The following is a 23035-nucleotide window of genomic DNA, read 5'->3' on the forward strand; positions in this document are numbered from 1 at the left end:
TTTGGAAACTAAAATAAATAAGTTCATTAACAAAACTGATTTGCCTTTTGATAGGTGTCTAGTTTGTAACAAGCTTCCCAAATAGACTCAAGCCGTTGTAATCAAAGCACTATTGCTCATTTGGCACTAAATTGCCTTTGATTTTGAGGCTGATAGAAAACTCAAAGGTCTTAAATCTCCACTCAACTTCTCACAAACACTTGGCATAAACTAGTTTAAATTTCTACATGCAACGTTAAAATATTAACTGTTGGAAAAACTGTTTTAAAAAAAAAAAAAGATCTTTATCTAGAAATACATTGTTTAAGGTGAGAATTCTTCAAGCTAACCTATATAAATCGGATTACTTCAGTTATGCTGACACATTAAAGCAATTGGAAATAAATATACATGTTAAATTTGATAGCATAGTCTGCAATGTGTCTTCATGCTGACCCAAATGGAGGTTGGTGAATCTTCTAGCTATTTTATTTTCTAACTGGGTTAAATTATTTTTTGGTCCAAGCATATGATTCACTGCTTTAGACCATCAAAAAATACCCAAACATGATCCTGGATCAAGTTTAAAAAGAGCAACCCCCAGTTCTGGAAACATAACAAATTAGTGCACAATGTTGCCGCAAATTCAAAAGGATAGGTGAAGAATCCTGAATGAAGATCAGAAAGTTCATGTTGGATTTTTTTTTAAAGAAAATGAATTGCTAAGTTATGAATCATTTGCTATTCTGAACATCTAAGGAATAGTTGGTACCTTTGGGCAAAATACCTGTTTTCATACCACCATTTCCTGCAGTCAATGGCTGTGTTCCACTTGGGGCATTCTGGGAGAAATTGAAGGCATCTTGAAGCTGTGCTGTAGATCTGAATGAAATAATTGCTGTCATATATCAGAACTAGATTCCTTTTCATTGCAACATAGATTTGGTGATAAAAAATAACATTGATGGCTGTTATAGAGGGTAAACTGGCCATAATCATGTCATACTTAATAGAGTGTTGTGTTTGAAGGAGAAGCTTTAACTTTCCCAGATTGTACAAACGGGAGTTCCCTGCCAAATGCTTTCAGCCAAGTGCAAATAAATCACTGTGTTAGCTTAATTTATCCCAAACTGTGACAATTGATGGTTTGGACAGCCACAAAGTACAGTGATAAAGAAATCTGAAAAGTTGTTGGTTTCCCTTCATGTATCTTACATTTAGTTGCCAATTTTGTAAACATGAAATAAAAAAGAAAGCAGCTAATTATAGGCCTGTAACTTCCTGGTTCCCTAGCATCAGATTTTGGGGGTACCCCGATGATGTGCTGGAGACTTTCCCAGCTAAGGGTTTACCCGACAATTGTTCAGAAGGGCTATCTTTCCCTGGACAATTGTGCTGTGCTGGGAAACATCTGACAAAGTGACTTAAATTGCTAACTTTGGTTGGTTCTGCCAGTTTTACACTCAGTTGCTCTAAAAGAGTTAGAAGGAAAAATAGCATTTCTAACTTCAGCGTAAGTATTTTCTTTTTTTTTAAATAATTTTTATTGAAATTTTATGAAAAATATATATCAACAAAACAATATAATAATAACAATAATAATAATAAACACCCCCCCCTGCACCCGTAACAACGCATATAACAACCCCCCCCTCCCCACCCCAATAAACAACAGAATAAATTAACAATAAGCAAATTAACTTAAACCCCCCCCCCCCCCCCCCCCCCCCCCCCTTCCCCCCGGGTTTCTGCTGTTGCTGACCTAGTACCTTATCGTTGAGCCAGAAAGTCGAGGAAAGGCTGCCATCTCCTAAAGAACCCTTGTATCGACCCCCTCAGGGCGAGCTTGACCCTTTCCAACTTAATGAATCCCGCCATGTCATTAATCCAGGTCTCCACGCTCGGAGGTCTCGCATCTTTCCACTGCAGCAAGATCCTCCGCCGGGCTACTAGGGATGCAAAGGCCAAGACATCGGCCTCTTTCGCCTCCTGCACTCCCGGCTCCACCCCAACCCCAAATATCGCGAGTCCCCAGCCTGGCTTGACCCTGGATCCCACCACCCTCGACACCATACCCTCCACCCCCTTCCAGAACTCCTCCAGTGCCGGGCATGCCCAGAACATATGGGCATGGTTCGTTGGACTCCCCGAACACCTGACGCACTTGTCTTCCCCCCCAAAGAACTTACTCATCCTAGATCCGGACATGTGGGCCTGGTGCAGCACCTTGAACTGGATGAGACTAAGCCTCGCACATGAAGAGGAGGAGTTCACCCTCTCCAGGGTGTCCGCCCATGTCCCCTCCTCAATCTGCTCCCCCAGCTCCACCTCCCATTTAGCCTTCAGCTCCTCTACCGACACCTCCCCCACCTCCTGCATTACCTGATAGATGTCAGACACCTTCCCATCCCCGACCCACACCCCCGAAAGCACCCTATCCCTTACCCCCCGCGGGGGCAGCAAAGGGAACCCCTCCACCTGTCGCCTAGCGAACGCCTTGACCTGAAGGTACCTGAACATATTCCCCGGGGGGGAGCTCAAACTTCTCCTCCAGTTCACCAAGGCTCGCGAACCTCCCGTCAATAAACAGGTCTCCCAACTTCCTAATGCCCGCCCTGTCCCACCCCAGGAACCCGCCATCCATGTTCCCTGGGACAAACCGGTGGTTCCCCCGCAGCGGGGCCTCCACTGAGCCCCCCACTTCCCCCCTGTGTCGCCTCCACTGCCCCCAACCGGGCTCGTGGTGTACCTCGTTGGAGGGAGCGGCAACGGAGCCGTTACCAGTGCCTTCAGGCTTGTGCCTCCGCAGGACGCCATCTCCATCCTTTTCCATGCTGCCCCCTCCCCCTCCATTACCCACTTGCGTACCATCGAGACATTAGCTGCCCAATAGTACCCAGAGAGGTTGGGCAGCGCCAGCCCCCCTCTATCAATGCCCCGCTCCAAAAAGACCCTCCTTACCCTCGGAGTCCCATGCGCCCAAACAAATCCCAGAATGCTGCTGTTCACCCTCCTAAAAAAGGCCCTCAGAACGAAAATGGGGAGGCACTGAAACAAAAACAAAAACCTCGGGAGCACCGTCATTTTAACGGACTGTACTCTACCCGCCAACGACAACGGCAGCTTGTCCCACCTTTTAAATTCCTCCTCCATCTGCTCCACCAACCTAGTAAAATTGAGCTTGTGCAGAGTCCCCCAGCTCCTAGCCACCTGAACCCCCGGTACCTAAAACTCCACACTGCCCTCTTTAGCGGGAGCCTACCAATCCCCCCCTCCTGATCTCCCAGGTGCACGACAAACCGCTCGCTCTTGCCCAGGTTCAATTTATATCCCGAGAAACTCCCGAACTCAGCAAGAATCTCCATCACCTCCGGCATTCCCCCCAACGGGTCTGCTACATACAACAGTAAGTCGTCCGCATACACCGACACTCGGTGCTCCTCCCCCCCCTCGCACCAAACCCCTCCACCTCCTCGACTCCCTGAGAGCCATGGCAGGAGGCTCTATTGCCAGCGCAAAGAGCAAGGGGACAGGGGGCACCCCTGCCTCGTCCCACGGTGGAGCCTGAAGTACTCGGACCTCCTCCCATTTGTCGCTACACTCTCCATCGGGGCCTCGTACAGCAACCTCACCCATTTAATAAACCTCACCCCAAACCCGAACCTTTCCAACACCTCCCACAAGTACCCCCACTCAACCCTGTCAAAGGCCTTCTCCGCATCCAATGCCACCACAATCTCCGCCTCTCCTTCTGCTGCCGGCATCATTATCACATTTAGCAGCCTTCGCACGTTAGTGTTCAGCTGCCTCCCCTTCACAAAACCCGTATGATCTTCATGTATCACCCCCGGCACACAGTCCTCTATTCTAGTGGCCAAGATCTTCGCCAGCAACTTGGCGTCTACATTCAGCAGTGAAATTGGCCTGTATGAACCGCACTGCAAGGGGTCCTTATCACGCTTCAGGATCAGGGAGATTAGTGCCCAAGACATCGTCGTGGGCAGAACACCCCCCTCCCATGCTTCGTTAAAGGTCCTGACCAACAGGGGGCCCAGCAGGTCCGGATATTTCTTACAAAATTCAACCGGGAACCCATCCGGTCCCGGCGCCTTCCCCGACTGCATGTGGCCAATCCATTCCACTGACCAGCTCCTCCAACTCGATCGGCGCCCCCAGTCCCTCCACCTGCTCCTCCTGCACCCTTGGAAATCGGAGCCTGTCCAAAAAACTCTCCATTCCCCCTCCCACCGCCGGCGGCTCCGACCGGTACAGTTCCCTATTGAAGTCCCTAAAGACCTCATTGACCTCTGCCCCCTGCCGCACCACCTTCCATCTCTATCCTTCACTCCACCAATCTCCTTAGCCGCGTCCCACTTGCGAAGCTGGTGCGCCAGCATCCTGCTCGCCTTCTCTCCATACTCATAGACCGCTCCCTGCGCCTTCCTCCACTGTGTCTCCGCCTTTCTGGTGGTCAATAAATCAAACTTGGCCTGCAAGCTACGCCGTTACCCCAGCAATCCTTCCTCCGGGGCCTCCGCGTACCTCCTATCCACACTCAATAGCTCCTCCACCAGTCTCTCCCTCTCCCTCCTCTCCCTATGGGCTCAAATGGAGATCAGCTCCCCCCTAATCACTGCCTTCAGAGCCTCCCACACCATCCCCACCTGGACCTCCCCAGTATCATTGACCTCGAAGTACCTCTCAATACATCCCCGAACCCTCCTACACACCTCATCAGCCAACAACCCCACGTCCAGACGCCAAAGCGGGCACTGGTCCCGCGCCTCCCCCATCTCCAGATCCACCCAATGCGGAGCATGGTCCGAAATCGCGATAGCCGAATATTCGGCCTCCTCCACCCTCGGGACCAGTCCCCTGCTCAGAACAAAGAAATCAATGTGAGAATAAACCCTGTGCACATGGGAGAAAAAGGAGTACTCCTGAGCCCTCGGCCTCCCAAACCTCCAGGGATCCACTCCTCCCATCTGGTCCATAAACCCCCTCAATACCTTGGCTGCCGCTGGCCTCCTGCCTGTCCTTGAACTAGAACGATCCAGTAGGGGATCCAGCACCGTATTAAAGTCCCCCCCATGATCAAGCCCCCCACCTCCAGGCCAGGAATGCGGCCCAACATACGCCTCATGAAACCAGCATCATCCCAATTTGGGGTGTACACATTAACCAACACCACCCTCTACCCCTGCAGCTTACCGCTCACCATCACATATCTGCCGCCACTATCAGCCACAACCTCAGATGCCTCAAACGCCACCCTTTTCCCCACCAGGATCGCCACCCCCCGGTTCTTCGAGTCGAGCCCTGAGTGGAAAACCTGCCCCACCCACCCCTTCCTCAGACGGACCTGGTCCGCCACCTTCAGGTGGGTCTCCTGGAGCATGGCCACGTCCGCCTTCAGATGCGAAAACACCCGGGCCCGCTTAACCGGCCCATTCAACCCCCTCACGCTCCACGTAATCAGCCGGATCAGGGGGCACCCCACCCCCCTCCCCCGTCGACTAGCCATAACCCATCGACTGCTCGCCCCTGGCCATCACCCATTCAGCCCGTTTCCCACGGCGATAGAACCTCACCCCAACCCCCCCCTATCTCCTCCCTGGCCAATCCAGCAGCAACCTGGTAACCCCCCACCCCCACCCCCCCAGGCTAGGACCCCTCCTAGCCGCGACTCTCCCTCCACTGTACTCCCGTGAGCCAGCTGACTTCTGCTGACCCCGGCAGCTCCCGCTCTAACTCCGACCCCTCCCTATATGAGGTCCCCCCTCCTCCCCTGCATCAGCTCCTGGGCACTGCTTCAGCGTTGGAAACCCGGTCTAATAGCCACGCCCCTCGCCACCAGCTCCACCCCCTCGTCCCGCAGTGCGGGAAACCAGAGAAAAGCCCGCGCTTTCACACTGCCCCACCCCACCAATGCAGCTCCCAAACCGCAGTCCCAACCCAACCACCAACTCCATACAAACAAAGTCACAGATAAACCATAACCCACATCGTCTGAAAGCGAGAGAAAAAACAAAAATAAACAGAATAACCCGCTGCAACATAAACAATGATACATGAAAAGAGTAGAAAAACTCCCACAGCCCCCAATCTTTAGTTCAAGTCCAGCTTTTCAGCCTGCACAAAGGCCCACGCTTCCTCCGGGGACTCAAAGTAGTGATGCCGGTCCTTGTAGGTGACCCACAGGCGTGCAGGGGGCAACATCCCGAACTTCACCTGCTTTCCATGGAGCACCGCCTTCGTCCGGTTAAACCCGGCTCTCCACTTGGCCACCTCTGCACTCTAGTCCTGGTAGATACGCACTACCGAATTCTCCCACTTACTGCTCCTCACCTTCTTGGCCCACCGGAGAACACACTCCCGGTCGCTGAACCGATGGAACCGCACCAGCACCGCCCGCTGGGGTTCATTCGCCTTAGGCCGCCTGGCCAGCACTCTATGGGCTCCCTCCAGCTACAGGGGCAGATGGAAGGATCCTGCCCCCACCAGCGAGTTCAACATCACGGCCACATAGGCCGGCAGGCCCGACCCCTCCAATCCCTCCTCGAGGCCCAGGATCCGCAGGTTCTTCCTCCGTGACCGAAGCTCCATCTCCTTAAACCAATCTTGCCACTTTTTATGAAGTGCCTCGTGTATCTCCACCTTCTGCACGAGGGCCGAAACCACCTCCTCGCGCTCAGAGGCCTGCTGCTGCAACTCGAGTATCGCTGCACCCTGGGTTGTCTGGGTCTCCAGCAGCTTACTCGTCGTCACCTTCAGGGATTCCAACAACTCCCCTTTCAGCTCCGTGAAATAGCGCAGAAGGGCCGCCTGCTGCTCCTCAGCCCACTGCCTCCACTCCTCAGGGGCTCCACCGGCCGCCATTTTGTCCACCTTCCCCTGCTTTTCCAGGGGAGCTGCTGCCGTTTTTCTCCTCGCCCCACTTCGAGTCCGAACCATAAATCCCGGGGGGTTTTGCTCCAGACCCCTTTATCCACCGGGAATCGTCGAATCAGCGCCGTTTGGGGCCCTTAAAAGAGCCCACAAGTCCTTTTAAAGCAGGCTGGGAGTTTTAAAGTAAAGAAGGTTATTCTATTGTTCCACACTTGCTCAGAGGCTAAAACAAAATGCAATGTCTCGATCAATTCTTACATACTATCACTCACACAAAGACTAGATACAGATGAAGAAACAAATATGATTACACAATCTTAGCTTCTCTTTCATGACAGGCCTGTAGTTTCTTAGAAAAGTTGATGCTTTCAGTTGAAGTGAAGGTCTTGCAAGAAGTTGTTTCTCAGTAAGCTTCTTCTAGTTGAATTTCCAGGAGTTTGGTTCTCAGGTGAACTTGAAGTTGAAGCAAGTTGGAGAGAGCCCTTCTTCCACTTTCAAGATCTTGCTGTTTATTGCCTTGGCTGCTTAATTGATTAACTGCTGTTGGTTTGATGGCTTTCTGATGGTCACTGGGCCCCCCTCCGCCCCACCCCAGCCTTCTGTGTGTTTTCCAGAGGTGGCAGGTGGCGGGATCTTCTGGTCCTGTTGGCCTCAATGGCATTTTGCATTGTTCACCGGCTGCATTACTGGGGGAACCCGTGGGGAGTTGCCATCTTTTAGACCGGTAGGTCCCTCCAGTGGGAATGGCGGGAAAACTAAGCCCTCTGTCTCTTGCTGTTTTTAAAAACAAGCCACGCAAATGATGGATTCACCCATGTGATAATATGTGCCTGCATGCCTTATAATGTAACGGTTCTCAGCAGAACAAGGGTTAACCTGGGACTGGAGAGTACCACCACCCACTGTGATGTATGCAGTCATGTGGTAAGTCAGTAAGCAGATAGGCTGCATGGTGGAGCACCATGCATGACCATACTTGGAACTATAAATAGTTAATGTTTACCAATAAAAGGTGTTCATGTTTAAGTACACAAGTTTCAAGATCTCACCAGTGAGGCACCACTGCAACATAAAGAATCCATATTATGACACATACCTGTTTCAAGTTCCTTTTCAAATAAGGTGACTGGTCAGGTCGATGAACAACCTGTGTTTTCATTTGATACTAGCAATTTGCCCAGTCTAGGTTTGGATGAGGAACATTCAGAATACAATGGGTGGTCAATGGGGACCGCCATCAAATTCAACCAGGATGCATTGAATTTTGAAGTGTTCTTTCCTCCATGATGAACCGGATAGATGAGTCGGCTGGAATGCTGCAGCCCTTTTGTTGACTCTCCACCCTGTGAATAAGTGCAAGGCGATTGTTTATTGGCAGTGCATATGTGAAGGCTCTGAATAATGTGAATAAAAACGGCAATCGCAAGGTTCAACTAGCTCTTTCCCTAAAAGTGCGAGTACAAATGAGTAAAGTCATAATCAAAGCCAAATTACCTTTTGGGTTTTATGAATAGAGCAGCAGAGTAGACGATTTAAATAGGAAATATCTGTTAGAACACAGAGTTTTGGAGCATTTTGGCATATCAAAATAGGATATTAAAGCTGTAGCATGTTTCTAGCGTAGACTCACCAAGATGATAATGTGGATCAGAAACTGGAGTTAAGAGAAGCGACTTGAGCTACTGGTATTAATTTAATTGGGAGAGAGAAAGATAAGCAGAGCCATCACATTTGTTTAAATTATGAAGGATTTTAGTTGATTGAACAGGGAAAGACTATTTGCAGTGATTGGGAAGTCAGTTTCAAGGGACGATCAGCTAGAAGTAGTGAAGAAAGGGGTTTGGAGAATTGCGCAGCTGCTTGTAGGAGCCTGGAATGCTCTGGTGCAGTGATTGAAGCCAATATTGTACATATTTTGAAGAAAATGTTGAACAAATACTTGAAGCAAAGGAATATCCTGGGCTAAGGAAAGATAGTTGCTTTTGTTTTGAATTGCTCACTCTGAGAGCAGGCACAAGCAATAGTCTGAAAGGCTGCCTACAGTTCAAAAATGTTGTGGTTGGCTGAGGCAGTCAGATTTCTTTGTGAGGTAAATGATTGTTCTTTGCAGGGTAACCAGCTATTATTACATTCAGGAACAAACATTGATGTAGATGTAGGTTTGTTTATTTGTGGCAGAATGGATTGATGCCTGCAATACACGTGTTTTCATTGTTGTGAGTCATTCATATTTGTTGTGCATCGAAATTGCTAACTGATAAATTCCAGACCACGTGCATTGCCTTTCTCTCTATCATTATATGGTATTATGTTTGTAATGTATGATTTAATATCGCTTTGATCACAGTTGATTGACAGCACTCTTCATTGGAATTAAAGACAGATGAAAGACAGAATATTTGTGCTCAACAGCTTTGACACTGCCACGGGAGGCTACATGTTCCAACCCTATTGTTAAAGTAATTTGCGATATGAAGCTGGGAGGGTAACCCAGCCATATTTTACAAGTTGTTTTTCTAATATATTGTGTAGTACTGCTTGTGCTATATAACACCTTTGCCTCTGTAAATCATTTTGATTTGTTTAAATTTGCATAAAACTAATCTTGGGCCTGGTACTCAGATTTTTGAATTGACGCTGTGGAAATTCTGTTTAAATTCTTACTCTTGTCCATGTGGAGTTTGCACATTCTTGCCCTGTCTGTGTGGGGTAAAAGGTGTGTGGGGTAGATGGATTGGTCACACTAAATTGCCCCTTAATTGGAAAATTTAAAACAATATTTCTCACTCATAACATTGCCATATTTGTTAGTTTTTTCATGGCAAAGCGGCCTAAGATGTGGATGACAAGGTGAGGAAGGGCTCTGCTCACTTCTTCACGAGGTTGAAACGACAATTAAAAGCTAAAAAATGTCAAAATAGCTTGAATTGTCTCAGTAGGAGGCAAAGGTCCCAATATTAATTGGGAGACTTGCTTGGAGCTCTGGGAGGTCTGATGTCGCATGGGAGAGTTTGTCAGAGGTATTTTAACTCTGATATTGTTGTCCACCAAATCACCCACAGTGGACATGATGAAGACTTGCTTGCATGATCTCAACTCCAGTATTTCATAGAATTTACAGTGCAGAAGGAGGCCATTCGTCTCATCGAGTTTGCACTGGCTCTTGGAAAGAGCACCCTACCCAAGCCCCTACTTCCACCCTATCCCCATAACCCAGAAACCCCACCTAACACTAAGGGGCAATTTATCATGGCCAATCCACCTAACCTGCACATCTTTGGACTGTGGGAGGAAACCGGAGCACCCGGAGGAAACCCACGCACACACGGGGAGAACGTGCAGACTCCACACAGACAGTGACCCAGCGGGGAATCGAACCTGGGACCCTGGCGCTGTGAAGCATTTGTGCTATCCACAATGCTACCGTGCTGCCCATTTAAAGGGCCAATCCAAAGATACAACTTTTTAAATTGGAAAGAAGAGAAGTGGAAATTCCTGGGAGCTACAGGGGTTGTGCAGTTAACCGTTGCTGCCCTTGATGCACTGTTGAGGGCTGGGAAAAGCTGGCAAAACATGTCATGCTCCAGCAATAGGAAGAAAACTACCTGCTGCAGAAGCAAAGGTACAGTTTGGATGTTGCACAGGTGATCCACAGGAGGAACCTAGTGACATGATCCTAGATGCAGCGTACACTGCAGTTTCATGGTCTCACCAGGGCATGAAGTGTGAATAAAGTCAATATTCAGTCATGTGCATATCCCAAGAACCTCACTGCCTTCTTGAGCATCCTCCTTGACATGAATCCCACAAGCGCTTTGCTTGTCAGTGCAGCCATACCTCTTTGCCTGTTCACTTGCTCACATCCCCATCTATCCATCGACTGCCAACTGTATTCACCTCCATCTCTCACTGTTGCCCCCACTTCAGCAGTGGCTGATGTGCTAACTTGTGTCCCTTCACAAGTAGAGGTGGAGCACCCTTTGCTAACTCCCTCATCTCAGCAGATAGGGTGGGAGCAGCCTGCCTCAGTTGCTGCTCAAGCCACAGGGATTGCACCATGCAGGAGTTATAGGAAAAGGAAGAGTAAAGGTTTGTGGTTGCACAAAGGTTTGCACATGGGTGTATGAGAAAATGTGTTGAGTCTCTTCAGCAAGGTCGCACAAATATTCTTTTGTATCACTTTGCCCTTCTGGTTCATTTTTCGCTGCTCATAGCAAAATTGTTAAATAAATTGTTTTATGATGAATGGAAAGAACTAAATTGATGGGAACCAATGGGATTGCCTAAGGGGAGGTTGGTTGTGTGAGTGGCTTTGTGGAGCATGTGGGAAGATTGGCCATTGCTTGCGCTTGTCACAGGGAGGCACTTGTAACCTTAGTGAACCACATACCAGCAAAGGCATCATTGGAATTCTAGGAAGCTATATGAAGAGCTCAGTATATGTTTCCATCTTCATCATCCGTCTCTTCTTACTACGCCTTTTGGGGAGACTACCACCATCTGACATGACATCCTGAGCCCCCTGTAACACTACTGCTCAGATACGTTATGGAAACTGATGGGCAGCCTCCAGACCTTATTTTGCTCCTTGCGAACGGCAATTCTCTGCTGAGCATCTCTCTGCTGTCCAGCTACAGGTCAGTAGCCAGTAGGTTGCTAGTGCTGCTGGTCATTGATCCTTGTTCAAAGTCCACTCCTCTGTCCTGATATGATGAGGCAAACCTCTGAAGTGTAGAAGCAAACTGTGAAATCAGATTTCCTACCAGCAAGTAAGAAAAAGTGGGTGAACACAAAGTTTTTATTGTCATATTTCCACGAGTTACTTTGCCACCCATAATTATTGCTGTGTTCTCTCCTTTCTTTCATGGGAAACCCATGGACCTGATGCTGAAGTCTAAACTCGGTGTAGATATCAGTCTAATTGAGCAATTAACACCTTAATTTCCAGCATGCCTGACCTGACGGGATTGCTTGCATGCAACCTAAGGCACTGGAGTGAAATTCTCAAATTGGTGGGTTAGAGTCAGCTTGCTCACCTGCCCATTTCCATGTTTAAACTGCCCATCCCCAACGCCCACTACCAAACCCTCGCGCTGCTCCACTTTAAAATTCACGTCCCAAATGTCTTCCTTTAATACAATCTTTTAAATTACTGGTATTGACTTCAACCAATACAGTGTACATAGGTTGGCACTTAGTAATTAATCAATTTTAAGTTGTTCATTTATGCAATTGATTCAAACAGGAAGCAACTTTTGGAGAACAATGTTGATGAAAACTTGTAAAAGCTGTTGATCAGGTAAACTCAGGTTATGATAGTTCTCCTTTGACCTCATTGTGCGTGTTTTGTAAAGCTTTTGATGCTAAGATTTAAAAGCTAGTTAGGGTTGGATCACGAGCAATATAATCTACATGGAAAGTCCACTCAGGATAAATTACATGTTCATTTTTCACTCAGTCTTCCTTTGCTGCAATACATCTGTCCAGAAAGACGCCACAGTTTCCTCCGTTACAATACCTCATGGCCAGCATGGGAAGCACGGTAGCACAGTGGTTAGCACAGTTGCTTCACAGCTCCAGGGTCCCAGCTTCGATTCCTGGCTTGGGTCACTGTCTGCGGAGTCTGCATGTTCTCCCCGTGTCTGCGTGGGTTTCCTCCAGGTGCTCCGGTTTCCTCCCACAGTCCAAAGATTTGCAGGTTAGCTGGATTGGCCATGATAAATTGCCCTTAGTGTCCAAATAGGTTGGGTGGGGTTGCTGGACTGGGGGGATGGGGTGAAGGCCTGGGCTTAAATGGGGTGCTCTTTCCAAGGGCTGGTGTGGGCTCGATGGGCCGAATGGCCTTCTGCACTGTAAATTCTATGAATTGTTTCTTGACTAATGGGAGGGCATGAACCCACACTATGTTACCTGAACTCTGGGACTATTCCCCTTCGAGCAGAGATGATGAAATGGAGATTTAATATAGGTGTTCACGATTATGAAAGATTTTGACAGTGAATAAGGGGAAACTGTTTCCACAACAGGAATTAGCTAAGAACCAGCTTAGAGATGAGAATATCTTTCTAAGCACCATTTATAATGATCTCAAATTCACCGTGTGATAGGAAATCGATTCACCAGAGGAGAAACCCTTTCACACAGTGAGTGGTTAAGATTCGGAATTGGCTGCCTGACAGTGTGGTGGAGGTAGGTTCAAGTGAAACATTCAAGAGGGAATTGGATTATTATCTGAAAAGGAAAGATGTGCATGGTTACGGGGAGCAGGCAAGGGAATGGCACCAGATGAGTTACTCATTTGGAGAGCCCTGCGCAGGTATGATGGGCCAAATAGTGTCCTTCTGTAAAATAACAATTTTATGATTTGTGATTCTGTGAAAGGCAATTGGGCATATTTTTGAGAAGGAAGCATTTGAGAAGGTTTATGGGAAAAATCCGGGTTGTGGGACTAATTGGATAGTTCTCACAAAGACCCGACTTGCAGAGATTCGTTGAACGTATTTTATACTCCAAAACTATTTTAAATTAAGTCTCTTCCGCACTTATTCTGTTTTCTTAAGGCACTTGGACCCCAGTTCAGATGTCCTGTGCTATATAACCAAGTACATGTGCGTTACTGGTTGGATCACTTTCTTTTTCAGAAGACCGACTGCAGTGCAATCACTGAGAATGCTTTTTTGACTCTGACTGTGGTCCGTTACTAAGAACTATTGGTTGAACAAAATTTTCATCAGTTGAAATTATGAAGTGCCTGGTTAACTGCTTGAGAAGTGTGCAAGAAGCATTATTACGGTGTATTCTTGTTAACATATTTTTGTTGCATGTTATCGCCTGCAGGGCACCTTTTTTTCGGCATTTATTTCCGATCTATAAAAAAATACACTGGGGCAAAAGGGTAGCCCTGGTAACAGTAAATAGTTTCACAACCTTGATCACAATTAGATAAGAATATCCCCTCTGAAAGATGTCAGTAAAATGGTATATGAAAACAAGCTATTTGCAAAAACCGTTCTCACGTTTAAATTCTGCACACATTGTTTGAGAATTTATTTTTCTGCTTTTTATTTTCTCCTCTGCTCACATACTTGAAATATTAACCGTTATGATAATGGAAGCAATTTGGTCTTCAGATGAGAAATTGCATATTAGTTGCCTTGTTTGCTTCAATAGAGGAACATTAAAAAATTAGTAACACTGAGCTAGTGGTGAGTAAACATAAAACCGTGGTTTCATGTATCACGTCCTTGGTTTGATCTGTTGAAATAGAATCATAGTCACAGAGGTCTACAGCACGTTATGTCTGTGCCGGTAAAAAAACAACCACCTAACTATTCTAATCCCATTTACCAGCACTTGCCCCATAGCTTGTATTATCTCGACATCTTAAGTGCACACCTAATTACTTCTTAAATGTTATGAGGGTCTCTGCCTCCACCACTCTTTCAGACACTGACTTCAAGACTCCCACCACCCCCTGGGTGAAAATGTTTTTCCTCACATCCCGTCTAAACCTCCTGCCCTTTACTTTAAATCTATGCGTCCCTGATCATTGATCCCTCCATCTTCCTGTCTATCTACTCTCCCTCATAATTTTATACATTTCTCATGTCCCCCCCTCAGTCTCCTCTGCTCCAAGGAAAACAACCCCAAGCTATCCAGTCTCTATTCATAATCAAAACTCTCCAGCCCAGCCAACATCCTGATAAATCTCCTCTGCACTCTTTCCAGTGCTATCACATCCCTCCTATAATGTGGATTCCAGATCTGCACACCATGCTCTAGCTGTGGTCTAACTAATGTTTTATACAGTTCCGGCATAACCTCCCTGCTTTTAAACTCTGTGCCTTGGCTAATAAAGGCAAGTATTCCATATGCCTTCTTCACCACTTCATCAGCCTGCCCTGCTACCTTAAGGGACCAGTGTACATGCACACCAAGGTCCCTATGTGCTTCCCAGGGTCCTGCCGTTCATCATGTATTCCCTTGCCTTGTTTGTCCCACCTTAGTGCATCACCTCACACTTATTCCAATTAAATTCCATTTGCCACGAGTCAACCCATCTGTCTCGCCCATCCAAATCCTCCTGTAAGCGATGTCTATCCTCCTCACTATTTACCACTCCACCAATTTTCATATAATCCACGAATTTACTGATAAGCCCTCTGTGTAAATCATGTATATAAACCCCAAACAGCAAGGACCCCAACAGGGATCCCTGTGGGACCCCACTGGACACAGGCTTCTAGTCAAAAAAACATCCTTTGACTGTTACCTTCTGCTTCCTGCCACTCAGCCAATTCTGGATCCAATTTGCCAAATTTTCTTAGATCCCAAGGACTCTTACGTTCGGGATCAGTCTCCCATGTAGAATCTTACTAAAAGCCTTACTGAAGTCCAAATAGACTACAACAAATGTATTGCCCTCATCTAGACATCTGGTTACCTCTTTGAAAAATTCAATCAGTTGGTCAGACACAAGTTCCCCTTAACAAAACCATGCTGACTGTTCTTGATTAATCCTTGCCTCTCCAAATACAGATTAAATTGGTGTCTCAGAATTGCTTCCAATAGTTTTCCCACCACTGAGGCTAGACTGACTGACCAGTAGTTTCCTGTTTATTCCTTCCTCTCTTCTTGAATAATGGTGCCACATTGGCTATCCTCCAGTCCTCCAGCACCTCTCCCTGTGGACAGAGGGGAATTGGAAATTATTACCAGCGTCCCTGTTAGTTCTTCCCTTGCCTTACTCAACAGACTGGGATACATTTCATCCAGTCCTGGAGATCTATAACTTTTAAACCACCAGACCTCTCAGAACCTCCTTTCTGTTTATGTTAATTCATTTAATTTTATCACCATCCTCCTCCCTGATTTCTATACCCACACCTTCCCTCTCACAAGTGAACACCGACACAAAGTATTAGCCCCCACTATACTCCCTGTACACACACGACCGTGCGGCAAAATTTGGTTCCAACTCCATCTGCAAGTTTGCTGACGATACAACCATAGTGGACCGGATCGAACAACAACGAGTCAGAATACAGGAGGGAGATTGTGAACCTAGTGGAGTGGTGCAGCGCCAACAATCTATCACTCAATGCCAACAAAACTAAAGAGCTGGTCATTGACTTCAGAAAGCAAAGTACTGTACACACACCTGTCAGCATCAACTGGACCGAGGTGGAGATAGTTAGCAGTTTCAAATTCCGAGGAGTATACATATCCAAAAATCTGTCCTGGTCCACCCACATCAACGCTGCCACCAAGAAAGCACAACAGCGCCTGTACTTCCTCAAGAAACTAAGGAAATTTGGCATGTGAACACTGACTCTGACCAACGTTTACAGATGCACCGTAGAAAGCATCCTATCTGGCTGCATCAGAGCCTAGTATGACAACTGCTCAGCCCAAGACCGCAAGAAGTTTAGAGAGTCGTGATGTACACACCCCAGTCCATCACACGAACCTGCCTCCTATCCATTGACTCCATCCACACCTCCTGCTGCCTGACCACTGTGGTCCTTAATGGGCCCTAATGTTTCCCTCGTTATCCTTTTACCGTTAACGTACTTGTAAAACAATTTAGGATTTTCCTTTATTTTACTGTCAGTATCCTTTCATGTCCCCTTTTTGTTCTACTAATTTAATTTTGAAATTCCTTGCAAATTCTTGCACATACTATGGCTGTAGGGCTTCTAATGTTTTGAGCTTTTGATATCTGCCATAAGCTTCCCTTTTTCTCTTTTATCCAATGCTGTACATCACTCGATATCCACGGTTCACTGGATTTGTTGGTCCCACCCTTTTTCTTTACTGGAACATGTTTGTCCTGTACTCTCCCTGTTTCTTACTCGGTCTACATAATAAAAGAGCACAGTATGAGCTGTTGGAATTGGCCCGACTGTTACATGTACACAAATGCTAAAAGTACCAAGGTATACACTATTATATAACAACGTTTATAAAAGAAACAAGTGAATTTCCCATGGCCGTACTCCAGGTTAATGAGAACATTTAATTTTAGCCTGTCTGTCCTAAAAGCTGCAATGGGGGAAGATGGAGGGTGGGCATGGAGGTAATGGTATAGTACTAACTTTGGAGCAAGTAAAAATTAATTGGGCAAAATTCATCAAAAAGCATTACCATTACAGCAGTACCCATTGACTTTTTATTATTGAGCTTTCAATTCACGTATTTTAACGGCTTACAGCTGCAAAATATTTGCATATTTTTATTACCTAATTTCATTGTGTTAGAGTCACCGGATGTATTAAAAGATTTGTGCTAGTTTTTTTCTTGTAACTTTAATGCACATCTGAAGACAGAATGTGCTTCAGGAAAATGTAGAGAAAGCGAGATCCCGTGGCAAGGTTGATGTTGATTTCTGAGACTGAGTGTGTAAATTTCGAGTTAAAGTTGTCTTGAGTTGGAGCACTTTTTTGGGTTTCAAGTTCTGTTATTTCTGCTATTTGCAACAGTAGTTCTGAATCTTGTCTCTTTGATTCTTTCTAATAACCTATTATTCCAAATTGTACACAGATTAATGAGTAGCCAAAGGGAAAGAAGGTATTTCATCCTAATTTACAGCAGAATTTCAGAATATAAACTTTGGCTGAAAGTATTGCTTTTTTCAGGAGCTTGAGGTGCTTTTGAGCTCAAATGTATAGTCTCATTAACAAAATAGAGATTAACATCTGTGGTCTCCCATTGCTTTGTATATGTTAGTGGGCATGTCAGCCGTAGAACTGGGATGGGCCTTTTGGCCATTGATGCAGCATAACTCTGAGATTTGCCTGTTGATATACTACTCCGGACACTGCTAGAATTTAGGTGGAGGTATGTGGACTCAATATTAAAAACAGTTCTGCTGCTCTGGCTTTCAAGAAACTTGTTGGTTTTGCCTTAATGTGAACAAATTTTGAGGCATTCTGCTGGAACGGTAGCTGTTAACAGAATAAAGTGTTGCTTTAGGACAGGCTTGTCCAACCTTTTGGAGGGCCCACATTCCAATTTATTTTCTCATTCAGGGCCAATGAGCAAATTTTGAAAAGATAAAGTTTGGCACAACATTAAACATGAATTTCAAATTTTAATAAAGTGTTGTGACATTAAGTAAAGAAATAAAGCAATGTCATAGCAAGAAAATGATAATTGAAAATAATGAGTAATTCATAAAGATGACCATTTGTCATCATTGACCATTTGAGAGGGTGAAATTGTGTTTTTCTGACTCACTCTGTCTCAAGGTACTTATTCACTCACTCTAGTTGGTGTGTGAGGGCAGGAATTAACTCTTGGACTGGAAGTGAGCCAGACTCTCTCACTCACTCACAGGCACAAACTCTTTCTTGCTCACACATGCCCACACATACACACACTTTCTCACACATTCTCTTGCTCTCAGTTATTCTTTCTCTCGCACACTCATGTGTGCACAGCCAAATTCTCACCTTTGCATACACTCTCGCTCACACTCTCACGGGTGCACACACTCATACACAGGCACACATTCTCTCTCGCTTGCACACACTCGCACACTCTTTCACTCACACATGTGCGCACACCAACAGCCAGTTTATTTCCACCCTGCCCCCGGTCGCTCCCTTCCTCCCATGCCTGGTGGGCAGCCGTTCCATCCCCTCCTCGACAGTACTATTCGGTTAGGAATTCCAGGATCCTGACCAATTGGCAACAGTGACAAAATGACCATATATGTCAAAATCAGGATGATGTTATCTTGCATCCACTGCCTACATTCTTCTGGATAGTAGAGGTCACAGGATTGGGAAATTCTGCTGAACAAGCTGGGCTGAATCTTTGCAGTGCATTCTGTGCTGAATGGTGAGAAACAAATTGAGTTTTGTTCTATCAGCATGCGTCTAAGTGAGTCTAGAGCAGTTCATCATACCTATTTACTTGTGTGTTGTCTGTGGTGGAGAGGTTTTGTGAATTAGGAGGGGAGCACTCACTGCAGATAACCAATCTTTTGATGTATTAGTTTCTTAACATTTTTAAAGAAATTCCAATTAAGGATAATTTAGCATGGCCAATCCACCAACCTAGCACATCTTTTTGGGTTGTGGGTGAGACCTATGCAGATACGGGGAGAATGTGCAAACTCCACACAGACAGTGGCCCGGGACCTGGGTCCTTGATACCGTGAGGCAGCAGTGCTAACCACTGCTTCACTGCGCCGCCCTGATGTACCTTACTAGTACAAGTGTTCATTCATTCAAACATAGGAATATGTGAATTGGGAGCAGGAGTGGGTCTGTGATTCATGCAACAGGACATTCAGATTCTTCTGCAACTCAACTCTGCAATCTCTCACCACTTAGATAATTTGCTTCTTTTCTATTCTTCCTAACAAAATCAACAATTTCCCAATTCCCACATTCACACTCCATTTGCCAAATTTTTGCCCACTCACTAATCTTAAGATCTCTTTGTTGTTTCTTTTGTCCTCTTTACAATTTACTATCCTGTCTACCTTTGTGCCATTGAGCCAGATATTCCTGGCAGAATATAAACTGAACATTGATGAGCAAGTTCTTAGTAAATGCTGGTTCACACCATTGTTGATGGTTTCCATGATTTTTTTGATGATTGGTAAAATACTGATAGGATTGTAATTGACTGGGTTGTATTCATAAGACTTACTTGGAAATTTTCCCTCTTGGCTTTTGGTAGATGCCAGTGGTGGACTAGTTTTGATGTAGGCATGCTAAGTTCTGGACCACAGGTGTAATGTTCAGCAGCACAGCTTGGATGTTATCGTGCCTCTGCAGCCACAGATGGATCCATTTCACCCAGTCAGTCACACACACTGCATCAAATTGGCTGAAGGCTGGCTTGATTGCAGAGATCTTGGGAGAAAGCTGAACCGTTTAACTTGCCATTTCTGGCTAAATATAGTTGTGAATGTTTCAGTCTTTTTCATTTACTTGTGGGCTCCACCATTTTTGAGGATGGTGCCTCCTCCTATTAATTAGTCGTTTATCAGTCCACCGCCAGTCAAAAGTCAGTGTTGTGGGGCTGCAGAGCTTTGGCCTGGTGCAGTATGCTGCTTGTGGGATCATTTAATTCTGTCTGTAGCATGTTATGCATGGAGCACCAGGTTAGCTAATAATCACAGGTTTCCTTCTCCCTAAAGGACATCAGTGAACTGGTTCTCTTTGTACTGTTACTGATCCTGTCATTTTATTTCCAAGTATTTTTAACTGAATAAAAATTCTTATGATGTGATGGGGGTGGGGTGGGGATTTGTACACTGGATCATTAGTCCATTAATATAACCACTGTATGACCTTGGACAGTTTTGACATTCATACGGGAGTTACAAAGTTATTGGCAAATTGAAGTCCTTTAAATAATGTCACATATACTTAAAACACCAGGTTAAAGTCCAACAGGTTTGTTTCAAACACGAGCTTTCGGAGCACGGCTCCTTCTTCAGGTGAAAGTTCACCTGAAGAAGGAGCCGTGCTCCGAAAGCTCGTGTTTGAAACAAACCTGTTGGACTTTAACCTGGTGTTGTAAGACTTCTTACTGTGCTCACCCCAGTCCAACGCCGGCATCTCCACATCATCACATATACTTAAAGTAAGTGGTTGGATACTCACTCCAGCATTTCAGATGAAATTGCACCATCTGTCACAATTCAAAGTTACTTAGTCCAAATTTTTTTTATCAAACATTATTGCACCAATTCCCAAGTTTCTCTGCTGACTTCATTTTATTTTAGTGTAAAAATTACATTGCCTCTATGTAATAGACTCTGGTCAAATATATTTTCAAAAGATATTCTCCATAGCATTTCACTACGTTGCAAAAGTTCAGAGCTGTTTAAGTTGTTGAGTTGGAATGCAGGAGCCTGAGAAGACCAGAGGTTAATCATTCCACTTAAAAGGAAATAAGCTGTCACTTTACAGAAAAAAGCCAATCCGATTTTGAAGGAGACATGAGCGTATGTTACGGTAAACCAAAGGGGAAATATTTGGATTATTTTGAGGTATTTAGTGATCTTAGTTTTAGAAGTTGAATATGACTAAACTTTAGCAGCTGTGACTCAAGCTGGCAGGTAAAGGCGTATCTAATTATATTACTCGTGCTAAATCAGCGGGTAACGACTTTGACACTGATGGCAACAGAACTATTTTAAGTCCTATCTAAGAGTTCTTTCAAAGTGAATTACCTGCATCAATTTTTTTATGTTGAATAAAAATGACAATTCCATTGGAATTAGAAATTATTGTGCTTCCTTCATTAAATTTTGTAAGTCTGATAATTTTGCAGTGATCTCTTATGAGACATCTAAAATTATAAATTAGGAGGTGACTTAAAAATAATGTCTTCTGATTGGTTTAGGAGCAGGCATGAATTCCTAATAGTTATACATTCTCACAAGTTAATTTAAATTTGAAAGTGTATTGAACGATCTGCTAATGTTCAAGTTAATTAAAACTGAGATTAATAGTTGACTACTTTTAACCTACAGTACGACACCCAGTCTGCCATAGAATTGTTAAATACATTTTCATCATACTTTTTTCAGAAATTCTTGCAAAACCACTGCAAGCAGATTAGTTAACATGCAAGATTACTCAATTTTAATGCAGGATAATTATTTAACCATTTTCTATTGCTAACTTTTGAACCACAAGATGTTTGAACTGCTAAACTAGTCTGACAAAGTTCTCTCACGGACCAATGGCAACCATGAAAAATGATTATTTTTGTCTGCATGTGTCAAAATACAATTATCATGCAAGATTCAAGATTGAGTAATGAACGGAATGTTTCTGGCCAAGGTGGATCTTTGGATTTAATAGTTAGTATCTATTCAGATAACTTTCAAAACATTGGTTAATCTCTAAACATTGGTTAATCTCTAGACTTCACAAACAGTTCATGTAAATGGCCATTTGTATAATTTTTTTAAAGCATTTTAACGTTTTACAAAACAAAACTAAAACATTGCACCCCCACAAGTACAATTAACTCTGCACCCCCACCCCCAAAAGTTGATGGTAATAAGCTCTCCAAAATGCCAAGTAAACAAACGCTGTCTCTTGTGGAAGCCCTCATGTGCCCCTTTAGCCAAAATTTCGCCTTCTCAAGATGTAAGAAATCTATTAGATCCCCCAGCCACGCCGAGACACAGGGTGGAGAAGCTGACCTCCACCCCAACAGAACACCCTGCGAGCTATCAACGAGACAAAGGCTAAAACATCTGCCCCTGTTCCCGTCTGTAACTTCGGCAGGTCCATCACCCCGAATATGGCCCCCGGGGACCCAGCTCCAAATCCACAAGCAGGTTCGCTAAAATGGTTCTGAAAAACGACCCCCAAATTTTCTCCAACTTTGGTCAGGACCAGAATACATGATTAGCCAGGCCCCTCCCACACCATTTGCAAGTATCCTCTACCCCCTCAAACAGCGGGCTCATCCTTGACTTCGTCAAATACCGTGCAGCATGGTAGCACGTGGATAGTACTGTGGCTTCACAGCGCCAGGGTCCCAGGTTCGATTCCCCGCTGGGTCACTGTCTGTTCGCAGTCTGCACGTTCTGCCCGTGTCTGCATGGGTTTCCTCCGAGTGCTCTGGTTTCCTCCCACAGTCCAAAGACATGCAGGTTAGGTGGATTGGCCATGCTAAATTGCCCTTCGTGACCAAAAACGTTAGGAGGGGTTATTGGGTTACGGGGATAGGATTGAAGTGAGGGCTTAAGTGGGTCGGTGCAGACTCGATGGGCCAAATGGCCTCCTTCTGCATTGTTTGTTCTATGTTTTAAATACACCCTATGCACCACCTTCAACTGTGTCAACCCCAGCCTTGCGCACGAGATTGAGGCATTTGACCTCTGCAGCACTTCACACTGCAGTCCCCCCTGCAGCACCACCCCCAACTCCTCCTCCCACTTGGCATAACCCCCTCCATTGCCAGTTTATCCTCTTTCAAAATCCTCCCATAAATCATTGAGACGACTGCACTCCCAACCCCATTACCGATAGCATCTCCTCCAACAAGTCCATTTGTATAATCAGCCTTTTTAAAATATCTTGTTTTCTCTCATGTGGTGTTTGGCAGAATAGATTGACTCCTTACTTGGAGTATAGTTTTGACTACCATAAAATATTGAACACATAATGTCCATTGTGTTGTA

The 23035-nt window shown here is 45.3% G+C and overlaps 1 protein-coding gene across 10 annotated transcripts in view; it reads left to right on the forward strand.

Annotated features, from left to right (window-relative positions):
• The window catches only part of tbc1d22a (TBC1 domain family, member 22a), a 444201-nt gene that overhangs the window by 242455 nt on the left and 178711 nt on the right, over nucleotides 1–23035 (forward strand). The gene's annotated exons all lie outside the window — the stretch shown is intronic.

The sequence above is a fragment of the Scyliorhinus canicula genome, chromosome 11 (assembly GCF_902713615.1).
Source record: "Scyliorhinus canicula chromosome 11, sScyCan1.1, whole genome shotgun sequence".
Lineage (NCBI taxonomy): Eukaryota > Metazoa > Chordata > Chondrichthyes > Carcharhiniformes > Scyliorhinidae > Scyliorhinus > Scyliorhinus canicula.